The following is a 12,633-nucleotide window of genomic DNA, read 5'->3' on the forward strand; positions in this document are numbered from 1 at the left end:
ATAGATGGAGTAGGGGGCCCTGTATATACATGTACTGTATAGATGGAGTAGGGGGTCCTGTATATACATGTACTGTATAGATGGAGTAGGGGGTCCTGTATATACATGTCCTGTATAGATGGAGTAGGGGGTCCTGTATATACATGTCCTGTATAGATGGAGTAGGGGGCCCTGTATATACATGTACTGTATAGATGGAGTAGGGGGCCCTGTATATACATGTACTGTATAGATGGAGTAGGGGGTCCTGTATATACATGTACTGTATAGATGGAGTAGGGGGCCCTGTATATACATGTACTGTATAGATGGAGTAGGGGGTCCTGTATATACATGTACTGTATAGATGGAGTAGGGGGTCCTGTATATACATGTACTGTATAGATGGAGTAGGGGGCCCTGTATATACATGTACTGTATAGATGGAGTAGGGGGTCCTGTATATACATGTACTGTATAGATGGAGTAGGGGGTCCTGTATATACATGTACTGTATAGATGGAGTAGGGGGCCCTGTATATACATGTACTGTATAGATGGAGTAGGGGGCCCTGTATATACATGTACTGTATAGATGGAGTAGGAGGTCCTGTATATACATGTACTGTATAGATGGAGTAGGGGGCCCTGTATATACATGTACTGTATAGATGGAGTAGGGGGCCCTGTATATACATGTACTGTATGGATGGAGTAGGGGGTCCTGTATATATATATGTACTGTATAGATGGAGTAGGGGGTCCTGTATATACATGTACTGTATAGATGGAGTAGGGGGCCCTGTATATACATGTACTGTATAGATGGAGTAGGGGGTCCTGTATATACATGTACTGTATAGATGGAGTAGGGGGTCCTGTATATACATGTCCTGTATAGATGGAGTAGGGGGTCCTGTATATACATGTACTGTATAGATGGAGTAGGGGGTCCTGTATATACATGTACTGTATAGATGGAGTAGGGGGCCCTGTATATACATGTACTGTATAGATGGAGTAGGGGGTCCTGTATATACATGTACTGTATAGATGGAGTAGGGGGTCCTGTATATACATGTACTGTATAGATGGAGTAGGGGGCCCTGTATATACATGTACTGTATAGATGGAGTAGGGGGTCCTGTATATACATGTACTGTATAGATGGAGTAGGGGGTCCTGTATATACATGTACTGTATAGATGGAGTAGGGGGCCCTGTATATACATGTACTGTATAGATGGAGTAGGGGGTCCTGTATATACATGTACTGTATAGATGGAGTAGGGGGTCCTGTATATACATGTACTGTATAGATGGAGTAGGGGGTCCTGTATATACATGTACTGTATAGATGGAGTAGGGGGTCTACCAGTTATTACTGTGGATGTTGTGAGGCAGCTTCCCTAGCAACCATTGCTCCCTGTGAAAATGAAAGCAGTAATCCTATTGGTTGCTAAGGCTCCAACTGCCGTGTCTGCTGCAGCTAATTATATCACCTGTGTTTGCAGTGAGGAGATTTTCCCATTCATCTCTATGGGGCGCCTCTCTTTCCCCTCCCCCTCCCCTCCTGTACATCTGGCGGGGACGGGACCTTCGCAATAACCTTCCCGGGCACCCAATGTATCTGTGGGCCAAATTTGGGGTCAAACGGTTCAGGCGTTTGGAAGTCTATAGAGGACAGACAGACAGACTTTGATTTTTATGATATAGATAATAAGTTTATAATCATGTGATGTAATAATGAGGAGATGTAATAGATGATATGATGTAAAAATGAGGTGATGTAATAATAATTATAAGTAGGTGATATGATGTAATAATGAGGTGATGTGATGTAATAATGATGTGATGTAATAGTGAGGTGATGTGATGTAATAATAAGGTGATGTGTTGTAATAATGATGTGATGTAATAGTGAGGTGATGTGATGTAATAATAAGGTGATGTAATAATAAGGTGATGTAGTAGTGAGGTGATGTGATGTAATAATGATGTGATGTAATAGTGAGGTGATGTGATGTAATAATAAGGTGATGTAATAATAAGGTGATGTAATAGTGAGGGGATGTGATGTAATAGTGAGGTGATATGATGTAATAACGAGGGGATGTGATGTAATAGTGAGGTGATATGATGTAATAACGAGGGGATGTGATGTAATAGTGAGGTGATGTGATGTAATAGGTGATGTAATAGTGAGGTGATGTGATGTAATAACGATGGGATGTGATGTAATAGTGAGGTGATATGATGTAATAACGAGGGGAATTTGATGTAATAACGAGGGGATGTGATGTAATAGTGAGGTGATGTGATGTAATAATAAGGTGATGTAATAGTGAGGTGATGTGATGTAATAATGATGTCATGGAGCTCTTCTGGATGTACACAGTGACCCCCACCAGCTTGTACAATGGCTGTGATTATTACGCAAATATATGTTACATTGCCTCCTATGGAATCCTGGCCGGAGCGTATACACATAGTATATGCTCCGCCCGGGATCCCTAGCGGTGCCGCAAACAACTGACATGTCAGTTTTCTGCGGCCACTATTCAGTGAATAGCAGCCACAGAAAACCCTGTCAGTGCACACAGTGGAGCGAGCGGTTGCGGCGGCTCGCTCCATAGTGTGCTGTGGGAGTTCTGATGCGGGCGCACACGAATGCGCCCACATCAGAACTCTGCGGCCCCGAAAGATTATCTGGCCGGTACTGCAGCCGGGATGACCTTTTCAGAGACCGGCTGTTCCGTGACCCGGCCGGGTCATGGAACGGCCGGTCTCTTACATAGTCTGAACATAGACTATAGATGTATAGTATATAGTGGTGTATTGTATATAGTATATTAATACTAAAATGTTATTAAAAGAAATACAGGATGTAACTCAGGATCAGTGCAGGATATTGGGGTGACACAGGGGAGCAGCGGATCGGTGCCATCAGACCTGTATATGTGAGGATTTGGTGATATACAGAGAGTGTTAACCTTTGTAAACATGGCAGAATACGGCCGTTACCATGGCAGCTGCGGAGCTGGAACCTGGCGAGATCCTAAGAGCTTAGTGACTTTTAGAGTTAGTATTGTGCAGGCAGAAGCCGCTGCGTGCCCTACAGGTGCCATACTATGTATATACTATGTCTAGTTCTGGGCAGTGCCCCCGTCTGTATACAGCCACACAGCCCTCTATACAGGGTATACGGCGGTCCTCCTCATCCGGTGTCCTCGATGGCTCCTGTACATGTGGTGTGAGTCACTGATCCCACAGCTTCCTCTTATATAAGATTACACTGTACAGGAGTATATTGATCCCTATGTATGGCGGCGTTTATGTGGCGCTAAGCACAGGCTGGCTGAATGGATGACGCACTTGCGCCTCTAAGACCCTGCTTTTCTATGGCTTCTATTACACAGAGTTACATGTGATTCACGGCTCTCCTTTTAGTATAATGTGTTAGCGGGAGGGCGCACGCCGCTTATATCCTATAATAATCGCTGCCGCTCCAGGCCTTACGGGAGCCGCTTCAGTACAGGGGGCCGCCATGTTTCCCAGGCTTAAGTCACTTGGAGAGGTTGATTCATTTTTACATAACCGGACTCTTAATTACGGATTACGGAGGGTCCGGATCCATCATGGTGGAGATGTAAGAACATTGCTGACGTATAACCCCCTCACGGAGATGACTGGTTGCCAGTTCTCACCACTTTCCGTGCAGTCCTCACATAGCTTTAGGCACATCATGGGGAGCTGTATACCGCCATATAGGTCCTAAATATAGAACTACATTACTGAGCTGCATAATCATCTAGTGGTTACTATGTCACATCCCTGGTGTCTAGTGGTTACTATGTCACATCCCTGGTGTCTAGTGGTTACTATGTCACATCCCTGGTGTCTAGTGGTTACTATATCACATCCCTGGTGTCTAGTGGTTACTATATCACATCCCTGGTGTCTAGTGGTTACTATGTCACATCCCTGGTGTCTAGTGGTTACTATATCACATCCCTGCTGTCTAGTGGTTACTATATTACATCCCTGGTGTCTAGTGGTTACTATATCACATTGCTGGTGTCTAGTGGTTACTATATCACATCCCTGCTGTCTAGTGGTTACTATATTACATCCTTTGTGTCTAGTGGTTACTATATCACATCCTTGCTGTCTAGTGGTTATTATATCACATCCCTGGTGTCTAGTGGTTACTATATCACATCCCTGGTGTCTAGTGGTTACTATATCACATCCCTGGAGTCTAGTGGTTACTATATCATTTTCCTGGTGTCTAGTGGTTACTATATCACATCCCTGGTATCTAGTGGTTACTATATCATATCCCTGCTGTCTAGTGGTTACTATATCACATCCCTGGCGTCTAGTGGTTACTATATCACATCCCTGGCGTCTAGTGGTTACTATATCACATCCCTGGCGTCTAGTGGTTACTATATCACATCCCTGGTGTCTAGTGGTTACTATATCACATCCCTGGTGTCTAGTGGTTACTATATCACATCCCTGGTGTCTAGTGGTTACTATGTCACATCCCTGGTGTCTAGTGGTTACTATATCACATCCCTGCTGTCTAGTGGTTACTATATTACATCCCTGGTGTCTAGTGGTTACTATATCACATTGCTGGTGTCTAGTGGTTACTATATCACATCCCTGCTGTCTAGTGGTTACTATATTACATCCTTTGTGTCTAGTGGTTACTATATCACATCCTTGCTGTCTAGTGGTTATTATATCACATCCCTGGTGTCTAGTGGTTACTATATCACATCCCTGGTGTCTAGTGGTTACTATATCACATCCCTGGAGTCTAGTGGTTACTATATCATTTTCCTGGTGTCTAGTGGTTACTATATCACATCCCTGGTATCTAGTGGTTACTATATCATATCCCTGCTGTCTAGTGGTTACTATATCACATCCCTGGCGTCTAGTGGTTACTATATCACATCCCTGGCGTCTAGTGGTTACTATATCACATCCCTGGCGTCTAGTGGTTACTATATCACATCCCTGGTGTCTAGTGGTTACTATATCACATCCCTGGTGTCCAGTGGTTACTATATCACATCCCTGGTGTCTAGTGGTTACTATATCACATCCCTGGTGTCTAGTGGTTACTATATCACATCCCTGGTGTCTAGTGGTTACTATATCACATCCCTGGTGTCTAATGGGTTAATACATCTATCTCTGCACAATGTCGTACCACCACCTTTGATAAGTCATGGGGACATAATATATTTATATATCTCAGCTGTGTATGGATGAGTCTGGGGATCTGTGTGGATTTCTCCCCATCTCCTGACTGGTAACACCTTGTGACTGTGCACAGATGATCGCCGATCCCAGCAGCCGCCATGACTCATTCCAGCACAGCTGACTCCATTGTTACAGTGTGTCGGCGGAGAGAATGATCTGTACTGTGTGAGTGGAGACTGCAGTGAGTGTGGAGCGGCTCCTGGTACCACACACAACACTCCTGACCAACGCTTCCTATCACTACCCATTTACCCCAGTTATATATCTACTACATGGTGTACGGCCAAATAGTTACAGACCTGCAGGACTATGGTCATAGACTGCGGCTGATAGTCAGTTCTGGGGGGCTGTGATCCCACATTGCCGTCACCGGCTTCACCCAAACCACGCCCCATGTGGTCACCGATAGCGCCGCTGGACATTGCTGGGATCGGAAACATATGTTAGATTGGGTAAAAACATTACAGTAGGCCGTATATATATATATATATATGTAATACTGGTAGATTTTGGACTGGTAATGATTGGTAGAGCTGCACCTATACATGGGTTCCTGAGGTACCAGGCAGAATGGGGGAGTCACAGTACCCGGACTCCTACTTCTGTTATGTTACCTTTTTAAGTTATTCCTGGTATATATCCCTGGTGTCTAGTGGTTACTATATGACATCCCTGGCGTCTAGTGGTTACTATATGACATCCCTGGTGTCTAGTGGTTACTATATGACATCCCTGGTGTCTAGTGGTTACTATATGACATCCCTGGTGTCTAGTGGTTACTATATCACATCCCTGGTGTCTAGTGGTTACTATATCACATCCCTGCTGTCTAGTGGTTACTATATGACATCCCTGGTGTCTAGTGGTTACTATATCACATCCCTGGTGTCTAGTGGTTACTATATCACATCCCTGGTGTCTAGTGGTCACTATATCACATCCCTGGTGTCTAGATGTTACTATATCACATCCCTGGTGTCTAGATGTTACTATATCACATCCCTGGTGTCTAGTGGTTACTATATCACATCCCTGGTGTCTAATGGTTACTATATCACATCACTGCTGTCTAGTGGTCACTATATCACATCCCTGGTGTCTAGTGGTTACTATATCCCTGGTTACTATGTCTGTATCTGCTGAGTAACCCCATGAGATCTGACCCAGAACACCATTCCTAATAGCGGCTTCCTGCGACGTCCCATCCGTCTACACCTTCTGTTTATTTTTACTCTGATCAAAGAGCGAAAGGATCTGTAATGAGGAAAGTGCCTGAAAAATACATTTGAAGGAATCATGGAGGGCGTCACGAAGTGTCCATCACCATGGCAACAGATAATAATAAGAAAGTGTGTCAGCCGGGAGAGCATCCGCCGCTATAGAGAGGGAAGGTCCCCCATACCAGGGACACGTGTCTGTCTGTCTATCTATCTATCTATCTATCTATCTATCTCCTATCTATCTATCTCTCTATCTCCTATCTATCTATCTATCTATCTATCTATCTATCTATCTATCTATCTATCTATCTATCTCCTATCTATCTATCTATCTCCTATCTCCTATCTATCTCCTAATCTATCTATCTATCTCCCTCCTATCTATCTATCTATCTATCTATCTATCTATCTATCTATCTATCTATCTATCTATCAATCTCCCTCCTATCTGTCTATCTATCTATCTCCTATCTATCTATCTCCTATCTATCTCCTAATCTATCTATCTATCTATCTCCTATCTTTCTATCTATCTATCTCCCTCCTATCTATCTCCTATCTATCTATCTCCTATCTATCTATCTATCTATCTATCTATCTATCTATCTATCTATCTATCTATCTATTATCTATCTATCTATCTATTATCTATCTATTATCTATCTATTATCTATCTATCTATCTATCTATCTATCTCCTATCTCTCTCCTATCTATCTATCTATCTATCTATCTATCTATCTATCTATCTATCTATCTCCTATCTATCTATCATCTATCTATCTATCTCCTATCTATCTATCTATCTATCTATCTATCTATCTCCTATCTATCTATCTATCTCCTATCTATCTATCTATCTATCTATCTATCTATCTATCTATCTCCTATCTATCTATCTATCTATCTATCTATCTATCTATCTATCTATCTATCTATCTATCTTTCTCCTATCTCTCTCCTATCTATCTATCTATCTATCTATCTATCTATCTATCTATCTATCTCCTATCTATCTATCTATCTATCTATCTATCTATCTATCTATCTATCATCCATCTATTTCCTCTTTGCTTAATGTTAGTTATATTTGTAGCAGAGCTCGGTCTTCCCTCCGCCGTGTAGTGTACGCAGCTCTCCTGCTGTGGTGCCCGGATACTTTACATGAGTAATACTTCATCTTGAAGGTTTCACCTGTAGATCGGCATTAGCTATAAATAACATGAAAGCCTCTGCCATTCGGTGCGGAGAACCTTCCACAGATCCGCTCTAATTCCTTCATCATAAGAGCGGAGATGTTCTCCTTGTATCTATCAGTCCGGTGATTTCCCGCTTCTCTTTTTACCCTTTCATTTACAGCCAGGTTTTGTTGATGTTTGATGCTTAGAACGAGGCTTTTGTGGTCTCAGGTCACTATGGGGTGCGGAGGTATTCTCACTTTTTATAAATCCACGACCTTCTGCATTGGCGGCCATGTCACCCAGGGATGGGAAGGATTAGCTCATCTCCTCTATAGACGACCATGTCACCCAGGTATGGGGAGGATTGGGTAACCTTCTGTATTGGGGGCCATGTCACCCAGGGATGGGAAGGATTAGCTGATCTCCTCTATAGATGGCCCTGTGACCCAGGGATGGGGAGGATTGGCTGACCTCCTCTATAGATGTCCATGTCACCCAGGGATGGGAAGGATTGGCTGATCTCCTCTATAGATGGCCATGTCACCCAGGGATGGGGAGGATTGGGTGACCTCCTGTATTGGGGGCCATGTCACCCAGGGATGGGTAGGATTGGCTGACCTCCTGTATTGGGGGCCATGTCACCCAGGGATGGGGAGGATTTGCTGACCTCCTGTATTGGGGGCCATGTCACCCAGGTATGGGGAGGATTGGGTGACCTCCTGTATTGGCAGCCATGTCACCCAGGGATGGGGAGGATTGGGTGACCTCCTGTATTGGCGGCCATGTCACCCAGGTATGGGGAGGATTGCGTGACCTTCTCTATATGGGGAGGATTAGCTGACCTCCTCTTTAGATGGCCATGTCACCCAGGGTTGGGGAGGATTGGCTGACCTCCTCTTAAGATGGCCATGTCACCCAGGGATGGGGAGGATTGGCTGACCTCCTGTATTGGCGGCCATGTCACCCAGGGATGGGGAGGATTGGCTGACCTCCTCTATAGATGGCCATGTCACCCAGGTTTTGGGAGGATTGCGTGACCTTCTGCATTGGCGGCCATGTCACCCAGGGATGGGGAGGAATAGCTGACCTCCGCTATAGAGGGCCATGTCACCCAGGGATGGGGAGGATTCGGTGACCTCCTGTATTGGGGGGCATGTCACCCAGGGATGGGTAGGATTGGCTGACCTCCTCTATAGATGGCCCTGTGACCCAGGGATGGGGAGGATTGGGTGACCTCCCCTATAGATGTCCATGTCACCCAGGGATGGGGAGGATTGGGTGGCCTCCTGTATTGGCAGCCATGTCACCCAGGGATGGGTAGGATTGGCTGACCTCCTCTATAGATGGCCATGTCACCCAGGGATGGGTAGGATTGGCTGACCTCCTCTATAGATGGCCATGTCACCCAGGGATGGGGAGGATTGGGTGACCTCCCCTATAGATGTCCATGTCACCCAGGGATGAGGAGGATTGTGGGACCTCCTGTATTGGGGGGCATGTCACCCAGGGATGGGGAAGATTGAGTGACCTCCTGTATTGGCGGCCATGTCACCCAGGGATATGGAGGATTGGGTAACCTCTTGTATTGGGGGGCCATGTCACCCAGGGATGGGGAGGATTGGCTGACCTCCTGTATTGGGGGGCATGTCACCCAGGGATGGGGAGGATTGTGTGACCTCTGCTATAGATGGCCATGTCACCCAGGGATGGGGAGGATTGGGTGACCTCTGCTATAGATGGCCATGTCACCCAGGTATGGGGAGGATTATGGGACCTCCTGTATTGGGGGGCATGTCACTCAGGGATGGGGAGGATTAGGTGACCTCTTGTATTGGGGGCCATGTCACCCAGGTATGGGGAGGATTGGGTGGCCTCCTGTATTGGCAGCCATGTCACCCAGGGATGGGTAGGATTGGCTGACCTCCGCTATAGATGGCCATGTCACCCAGGGATGGGGAGGATTGGGTGACCTCCTCTATAGATGGCCATGTCACCCAGGGATGGGTAGGATTGGCTGACCTCCTCTATAGATGGCCATGTCACCCAGGGATGGGGAGGATTGGCTGACCTCCTCTATAGATGGTAATGTCACCCAGGGATGGGGAGGATTGGCTGACCTCCCCTATAGATGGCCATGTCACCCAGGGATGGGGAGAATTGGCTGACCTCCTGTATTGGGGGCCATGTCACCCAGGGATGGGGAGGATTGGGTGACCTCCTGTATTGGCGGCCATGTCACCCAAGGATGGGGAGGAGTGGGTGACCTCCTGTATTGGGGGCCATGTCACCCAGGGATGGGGAGGATTAGGTGACCTCCTGTATTGGCGGCCATGTCACCCAGGGATGGGGAGGATTGGCTGACCTCCTCTATAGATGGCCATGTCACCCAGGGATGGGGAGGATTGGGTGACCTCCTGTATTGGCAGCCATGTCACCCAGGGATGGGGAGGATTGGGTGACCTCCTGTATTGGCAGCCATGTCACCCAGGGATGGGGAGGATTGGGTGACCTCCTGTATTGGCAGCCATGTCACCCAGGGATATGGAGAATTGGGTGACCTCCTGTATTGGCGGCCATGTCACCCAGGGATGGGGAGGATTGGGTGACGTCCGCTATAGAGGGCCATGTCACCCAGCTTTCCAAGGAATAGGTAGAACTGATTTGTAGATTTTAGGGGGAGACATGCGGTAGGTCTGTATTATCTTGTAGCAGGGTAGGTGGCAGACATTGCTTGTATAGTATTGCAGTCTCAGCTGGCGGGGGGAGCGGGATTGCTGTGACAGGAGCCCCCCCTGTGGTTGCTGCAGGGAGGGGGGGGTAGAGACTTTATTCACTTTCTCTCTGCTCCTTCCTTCCTGGCTGTCACACAGGATCTCGTCTCCCTGAAGCCACCACGTCACGCTGCCTCCGCCACTCACTAAAGGTTATTTCACTAAACATTCCCTAAACAAGTCCTGACACCCGTAATATCAGCTAAGAGCGCAGACAGGAGCCCGCAGCCACTCACCTCATGCTGCCCGCACACCCTCTTCTGTGCCATCTGCTTGAGATTTAAAGGGAAACTCCAATTATTTGGTACAAGAAAGTTAACCACATTTAAAACATTAATCCTGCCCACTTGTTATTGCCCCTCCTCCTGTGATTGCCCCTCCTCCTGTGACTACCCCTCCTCCCTTTGATCGCCCCTCCTCCCATGATTTCTCCTCCCTGTGATTGCCCCTCCTCCTATGAATGCCCCTCCTTCTCTTCCTCTTCCTGTGATTGCCCCTCCTCCTCCCGTGATTGCCCCTCTTCTTTCTCCCGTTTTTGCCCCTTCTCTTCCTGTGATTGCCCTCCTCCTTCTCCCATGATTGCCATTTCTGTGATTACCCCGTCTCCTGTGATTGCCCCTCCTTCTCCTCCTCTGACTGTAATTGCCCCTCCCCCGTGATGCGTTTGTTGAATACATCCAGACCATAATATAATGCACAAATGATACCTCTTTACAATGACGAAATAATACAGTAATTTATTGACTGAATAATCCTGCCATATAGTGCCGAAACAATACAGACATATACTGACTGAATAATTCTGCCATATAGTGCCGAAACAATACAGACATATACTGACTGAATAATACTGTCCTACAATGAATAAATAATACTGCCATGTACTGATTGCATAATACTGACATAGAGTGCATTTATAATACTCTCATATACTGACTGTATCATATTGCCATACAGGACCCAAATAATACAGCACTATACTGACAGTATGCTTAGGTCATTGTATGGCAGTATTAATCGCTCTGTACACAATACAGCTCTGCGGTAACCTCATAATATTACCATGCAGTCCCAATTAATAGGACCATATAATATCGCCATACGGTGACATTGCATGCTAGACAATAGCGATATACTGTGGCCTAAGACCTCTGTACATTGCCTACAAAATAGCACCATACGCTGCTGAAGTAATGCTGCCATACATAGCCCTAATAATACTATTACCGCCATATACCACCATAGCTGAATAATAGTTGAGCGCGGTGAGTAAAGTAATAATGGTGTCCCTGTTCTGGAGGTTATAGATATGGTGTTGGGGGGTACCTGTGTATTGGGGGTGGGGGTGGTTACCATAGCAGCATATTGGGGGGCTCTGCGTACATGTGTGCAGTGTGGCAGCAAAGGGGTCCCGCAGCCAAGCAGTCGGGGTCACCATACATTACTGTCAGGCAGATGGGACGTGTCTGCTGCTATGTGACACATGGCGTCACGTGTGTGCTGGTCCCCCGGGGACCGTGCCGCTACATGCCACCTTCCTTCACTACAGATAATAATTACAGTCACCAGGTTCATCAATAATCCATGGTGGGATTAAGAGCAGCCCCCCAGGACCTTCTGTGTCCCAGCGGCCCCCGCATTAGCTCCCTCCAGGGCCAGGCAGACGCTCAGGACTGCGCACACTCTCCTCGCTTTATGTGACAGTCACCTAGTCCTATACAGCAGTCACACAGTCCTATACAGTCACGCAGTCCTATACAGAAGTCACACAGTCCTATAACACCAGTCACACAGTCCTATACACCAGTCACACAGTCCTATACACCAGTCACACAGTCCTATACAGTCACCCAGTCCTATACAGCAGTCACACAGTCCTATACAGTCACACAGTCCTATACAGTCACACAGTCTTATAACACCAGTCACACAGTCCTATACAGCAGTCACACAGTCCTATACAGCAGTCACACAGTCTTATAACACCAGTCACACAGTCCTATACACCAGTCACACAGTCTTATAACACCAGTCACACAGTCCTATACAGCAGTCACACAGTCCTATACAGCAGTCACACAGTCCTATACAGCAGTCACACAGTCCTATAACACCAGTCACACAGTCCTATAACACCAGTCACCCAGTCCTATACAGTCACCCAGTCCTATCCAGCAGTCACGCAGTCCTATACACCAGT

General features: G+C 46.5%; 1 protein-coding gene across 5 annotated transcripts in view; it reads left to right on the forward strand.

Annotated features, from left to right (window-relative positions):
- FBXO41 (F-box protein 41) overlaps positions 1-12,633 on the forward strand; it is a 98,992-nt gene that overhangs the window by 53,254 nt on the left and 33,105 nt on the right. The window lies entirely within an intron of this gene.

The sequence above is a fragment of the Dendropsophus ebraccatus genome, chromosome 7 (assembly GCF_027789765.1).
Source record: "Dendropsophus ebraccatus isolate aDenEbr1 chromosome 7, aDenEbr1.pat, whole genome shotgun sequence".
Classification (NCBI taxonomy): domain Eukaryota; kingdom Metazoa; phylum Chordata; class Amphibia; order Anura; family Hylidae; genus Dendropsophus; species Dendropsophus ebraccatus.